Source organism: Echinops telfairi, unplaced genomic scaffold (assembly GCF_000313985.2).
Source record: "Echinops telfairi isolate 266 unplaced genomic scaffold, ASM31398v2 ScPeMD7_2291;HRSCAF=2852, whole genome shotgun sequence".
NCBI classification, from domain to species: domain Eukaryota; kingdom Metazoa; phylum Chordata; class Mammalia; order Afrosoricida; family Tenrecidae; genus Echinops; species Echinops telfairi.
Window position 1 is genome coordinate 19,538,259 of NW_022106189.1, and position 6,787 is coordinate 19,545,045.

Sequence of the window (6,787 nt, forward strand, 5' to 3'; positions counted from 1 at the left end):
GGGAGGAAGCATTTAGGAACTAGAGGAAAGTTGTATTTTTCATGGTTGCTGCATTGCACCGTCTGGCTCGTCTCCTCCCCGAGACCCCTCTGCAAGGGGATCTCCAGTGACCAGCCTATACTTGTATGAACTCCTTTTCTCAACTGTTTTAATTTCTCTACCACTGGCTGAATTAATGACACTACCAACAGAATGTCTTATGCTTCAGGGAGATGATCGATAATGCTCTCGAAAACAAAGTGACCATGATGTCTCTAAGTTTGTGCTAGTCCGGGTAGACTAGAGAAACAAATTCATACACACTCGTATGTGTATAAGAAAGATCGTCATATACAAGAGCAATGGAATATTGAGAAAATATCCCAACCCAGATCAGATCAACTTCCTAAATCCAATATTAGCCCATATGTCTGATACCACTCTATAAAGTCCTCTTCAGACCCACACAACAGATGAAATGACGCTGAGTGCAGGAAGATCACAGGCCAGTGGGTGGAAAGTCCTGTGGATCCAGTCATAGTGGAAGCATCTCAGCTCTGGCATGGGTCTCCACATGACTCCTTCACCTCCATCAGCCTGTCTCCATGTGGCTTGTCAACAGGGAGTCTTCTCAAGGAGTCAGCATGTTTCCCGCCTCCAGTGAGTTATGTATCTCCTTAGTGCCTCCAAATGAGGTCATCAAGCTGCGACCTGATTAACAGGCCAAACTCCACCCCTTCACTCTTATCCTCTCAAACTGACAACAGATTATATACCTACCACAAAAGTAAACCAGAGGCAATATTAAAACCATAGATCTCTGAAAGGGTTTTGGGATCCCACTTAATTCTACCCTCAATCTAAAGAAAGTTAGTTCTTAAGACATGGCCCTCCTTGATGCTCACCCTCAGGAAGAGATCACTGAAGATATAGGTGCTACAGCAAAGTGTGGTGAGGAAACTAGATGGTGCCTAGCTATCAAAAAGAATAGCATCTGGGCTTTTAAAGGGCTGTCTTCAAACAAGCAGCCATCCATCTAAATGAGGTGTTAACCAAGTCCACATGGAAGAGGCACACCAGTCTGTGTGACCCAAGGAGTATAAACAACATAATTCAAATCTGAAGGAGAGAATGGTATCAGAGCTGAAATTGTGTTTGCAGAAGGTTATGGATGACGGTGGAAGCCCAAAATCCATTCGCAGGATCATAGTTGAGGGATGTGAATAGCCTGGTTAGCAGTATTGTAGAGATGATTATAATCGATTAAAATGTAACACCAGATTTAATCCCCTTTGGGACACATAAAAAAGTACGAGCAGGCAAAAAAAAGTTAAAGGGAAATACACATGAAGGAAGCCTCCAATGAATTCCCTGAACACATAGCAGGGTGTGATAGCCTTGCTGTCGTGATAGCATCACTGGGAGGTAGATTATGACATATCCAACTAGGTTAAAATCCAATCATTTATCATCTGATCTCCCTTTTGACTCATTTTAAAGTTGTTCTAGCTTTTACTATTTCTATTTTATTTCCAACTAAAGTTTTTCTCTATATTATTTTGCTATTTTTTTTAATTAAAAAAGATCATTTTATTGGGGGCTCTTACAACTTTTACAACAATCCATACATCAATGTATCAAGCATATATGTACATATGTTGCTATCATTTTTTCTAGACATTTACTTTCTATTGAGCCCTTGAGATCAGCTCCCCCCACCCATCCTTTTGACCCCTTTATAAATTATTATTTTCATACCTTATACCGACCGCTGTCTCCCTTCCCCCATGGTTTCTGTTGTTCATTCCACTGGGGGCGGGGGTGTGGTTATGTCGATCATTGCGATCGGTTCCCCCTTCCTCCCCTCCCCTCCCCACCTTTCTGCTATCACTGCTCCCATCCCTGGTCCTGGATTCCATGTGTCGTGAGCTCTTATCTCTCGCTCTCTCTTTTTTTTCAATAGATGTCAAATTTTATTAGTGGTTAGTTTACAGAACTAGAGTCAGTTTACAGAAGGTGGGGGGTGGAGGGTAGAGGTGACAGAAAAACTACATGGATCATGGAATGGTACGCTTGCAAACAGATTCTTGTCATTGCTGTCAGTAAGGCTTAAACCTGTACAAAACTGAACAGGCAAAAGTTTTGTGACAGATATACAAGGGGGCTTCAAAAAGTTTGTGGGAAACTTCCATTATTTTAAAATGTATTTGCAGTCATCCCTGGGGCTGCTGATCTATCTGCTGGCCTGCTCTTCCACCTCCATGGCCAAGCGCAGGGCCTCCATGAAACCCTGCAGGTATTGCAAGGTTTGGTATTGGTAAAGTTGGCGAGGGTGGACTCTGCTTTGTTCTAAGTCGTCTCCAGGTCATAGGCAAGCTGCTTGGTCATCTCAGGAGCGCATAAGTCAGGTTGGCCCTTACTCTGAGCTGAAGAGGTGCAAGGAGTCTCGGGCAGAAGACACTGCTAGGAGTGCCGGCTATGAGATAGATGTTCAGGCTGCGGGCTCTTCTCTGGCACTGGGCTCCCCCAAGCTCTCATGTCTTATCTGTACCTGTGCACATGCTCTGACCTAACTCGCAGTGAAAGGCAGGACTGGGGTCATGATAGTGAGGGGTGAAGAAGCCTCAAGGAGCCAGAGGAGAATTGTGTGTTTCATCGGTGCTTTACTGTGCCTTGGTTGACTCATCTTTCCTGTAACCCCTCTGTGAGGGGCTATTTTGCGAAGCTGGATTAATGGCTCCTTGGGATAGCAGCGGGAAAATTGGGAGCTAATACAAAGGAGCGCAATAAAAAAGAAAATGTTCTAAAAGTAATTGTGGTAATGATTGCACAATGCTTCTTGAATGTGATTGAACTATTGAATTGTATAATTGGATTATGTCCTGATACAACTGTTTATTTGAAATAAAAACAAATTTCAACAGACTTATAGGAAAGAGACCAAACTTGCAGCAAAAAAAAAAAAAGGCCAGGGCTAAAACTGCTTCACAAGAGAATTCTACCATTCAGAAGAGTTGACATCCATGCTACACAAACTGTTCCAAAATACAGAAAAGGACAGCACACTCCACAACCTGCTTTATAACGCGAGCATGACCCTGATACCAAAAACCAGGCAAAGACACTCATTACCAGAATAGAAAAGCACAGATCAATATCCCTTATGAACACAGATGCAAAGCTTGTCAGCAAAAGCTTGGCAATAGAATTCAACAACATGTATTAAAAAATAATAGCTCATGATCAAGTGGGGTTTGTACCAGGTAAGCAATGATGATTAAACTTTCTAAAACAATCACTGAAATCCACTTTATAAATAGAACCAAAGATAAGAACTGCAGATAAGAGCTACATGCTGTACACCAATGAGGGGAGCTCTGAAACGAAATCAAGAAAGCAGTAACATTTACAAAAGCCACCCTACGGATGGAATTCTTAAGAATAAACCTAATGATTACAAGGCACTACTAAAGAAACCAGAAGAGACCCACATAAATGGAAGAATGCCCCATGTTCATGGACACTGTTGCTTGTTTCCAACTCTTAAAGCCCCTTCTATGTACAACAGAACACAACACTGCCCACTCCTGCACCATCCTCACACGTGTTCCTGGGCTGAGTCCACTGTTGCAGCCACCAGGTCAATCCATCATGTTGAGGGCTTCGTAGTTTTCACTGTCCCACTACTTTACTAAGCAGGATGTCCTTCACCTGACGACATGCCCAAAGGACTTGAGATGAAGCCTCACCACTTTGCCTCGAAGGAACACTCTGGTACTTCGTCTCAGATCTGATGGGTCAATAGTCTTTGCCAGCTCCGTGATTCAAGTGCACCGATTCTTCTTCGGGCTTCCTTCTTTCATGTCCAACTTCCACACGTAGAGGAGGTGACTGAACATACCACGGCTTGTGTCAGGCACACTTTAGTCCTCAAAGTAGGATCCTTGCATTTCAACACTTTAAAGAGGGCTTGTGCAGATGAACCTGATGCAATGTGTCCTAACTGCTGATTCCAAGAGCAATGATTGTGGATCTAAGCAAAAGGAAATCCTTGACAACCTCAATCTTTTCTCCATTTGTCATGAGAATGATTACCTATTAGTTGTGATGATTTTGGTCTTCTTTACACAGAGTGTCGTAATCCACACTGAAGGCTGCAATCATTGATCACCAGCAGGTGCATGAAACAATCTTCCCCCTTTTCAGCACACAAGGTGTGTCGGTTGCCTATCACAGGTTGTCAGGAAGCCTTCCTCCAATCCTGATGCCACAATCTTCTTCATATGAGCCAGCTTCTCTGATGAATCTTGCGAAAATGCCAGTATTACCCAGAGCAATCTATAAATACCATGCAATTCCCATCCAGCTCCCAAGTTTGTTCTTTAAGGAAAAACTAATTAGCAACTTTATATGGAGAGTACAGAAATTCAGGATAAGCAAAGAACTACATAAGAACAAAGTAGGAGGCTTCTCACTTCCCAGCCTCAAAGCCTATTACACAGTCACCATAGTCAAATAATAAAGAACTCAGCATAGAAAACACAAATGAACCCATCCATCTACAGACCACTCATCATTGACGTAGGATCCATAAAGATTAAATGGAGAAGAGAGTCCTCCCACAAATGGGCCTGGCCACATTGGATTTCCATCAGCAGAAGAATAAAACAGGACCCATACCTCATCCCACATACAAAAAGGAACTCAAGATGGGTTAAAGAGCTAAATATAAGTCCCAGAGCTATAAAGACCATCAATGAGAAAACAAAAACAAATTTAAGGGCCCCTAGACAGGGCATAATCACACTAACAAACTCAATGATTAGTACACACAAACACACACAGAGCAGAAGGCAAACAAATGACTTGGACCTTCTGAAAACAAATGTGTGTGCATCAAACCCAAAACACCAAATTCAACCACCATCAAGCCAACTCCAACTCACACTGAGCCTGGAAGCCTGGATAAAGGACCGCCCCCACGGGCTTCAGAGGCTGTGACGGTTTACGGGAGTAGAAAGCTACAAGTCAGGGTAATCCTGCCCCTAACACATCATCACGGATCCGGTCGTCGCAACTGTACAGTGATAATAAGCAACGATTATAGTAAAGTCAAAGAGAGCATGAGAGATAGAAGAGAGATTGAAATAATGGAGTCAGACACATTTCATGGTAGCGATGCTCACCTTGGCCTCACTTGGTGGTCCACGTGGAGAGAGGGGGAGGGGAAAGAGGACAAGGGGAAAGGGAACAGGGGAACGAGGAAGGGAGAGGAGAGAGGGTACCAACGAGAAGCCAAGAGGGGAGCCTGAGAGAGCGAGCTCTTTATTGCTAACCCAGGCCTATATACCTTTGGGAAGAGTGCAAGCCCACTAATTACAGGTAAAGACACATGTCACAGGAAGGGGTTGTGCTATAGGTAATACAACAATGAGAGGGGGGCAATCTAGGGACATACACTCAATAGGAAGAGGAGGGATTTGGGGTATACTTGTGACAAGAAGGACGGATCCTAGATTCAGGATGGCAGCCTAACTTTGGATGTCACAGAGCCAGTTTGATCTGTTCTCCGGATCTCCATAGAAACCATTATCAGTAGGGTGTAAACTCCACCTACAGGCCTTTAGGGAGAAGTAGCCCATTGCCTTTAACAGCAGGGAGAGGGCCCTACCTGTCCAGACAGTTGTTTAGCAACGGACTGCCTTCAGGGAGGTAACTTGACCGTCATTTACCATTCGCTGCACGCAGTGTCCTGTGTCTAACATATTTGGGGAGACGCCTTGGGAGAGATCTTTCTGTCTCCCACAGCTACATCTTCCTCCTGTGGAGTGGCTGGTATATTTAAACGGCTGACCTTGTAGTTAGCATTCCATGGCATAACCCACCACACCACCCAGGCCCCAAAAGACCCCACCAAGAGAGTAAAATGGGAACACACAGACTGGGAAAAACCTTTTTGCAACAACACATTGCACAAAGACTCCAATCTCCAACACCTCTCAACACGAAATAGATCAAACAAATGGGTAGCAGGCATGAACAGGCAGTTCCCCAAAGAAGACACCACAGAGGTCAACAAACACATGAAGACATGCTTATTATCACTTGCCATCTGGAGACGGAAGTCAACACAACCATGAGACACCACATTACATCAACACTGACAGCAAAGTTAAAAGCAACAACACCCAGAAAATAACAAATGCTGGAGACACTGGAACTCCCACACCTTGCTGGTGGGACTGTGAAAACGCGTAACCGATGTGGAAAGCGATATGGTATCGCCTCAAACAGCTATAAATAGAGATTACTGCACATGACCCAGAAGTCCCTGCGCTGGCTATGAGCCTTCAAGCCGTCAAGAGCCGTAACCGGAGCAGACACGCACACGTGTTCATCGCAGCTCTGTGTGAGATAGTGAGAAGCCGGAAACAGCCAACTGTCCATCCGTCAAAGAAAGGACAAAGAAACTGCGACACATGCCCACAATGGAACACTACACTGATGAAGCCACAATACCTCAAGGCACGGATGGGCCTGGAGAACATCGTGCTGAATGCAGGTAGTCATTCACAACAGGGCAGATAATACCGTAGGACACCACAGTCATAAGGAACAAACTCAAGACAAAGGTTTTCATACCAAAGGAAACAAACCTGGATGGTTACCAGAGAGGGAGAGCAAGGGAGAGAAGATCCAGCAGTGGGTTAGAAGGTAGACAAAGTCGTAATGTGGGTGAAGGTGAAGACAGTTCCCACAAACTCACTGCCACTGAACGAGTGCATCCACCTCAGAGAGCCCAAAGGAC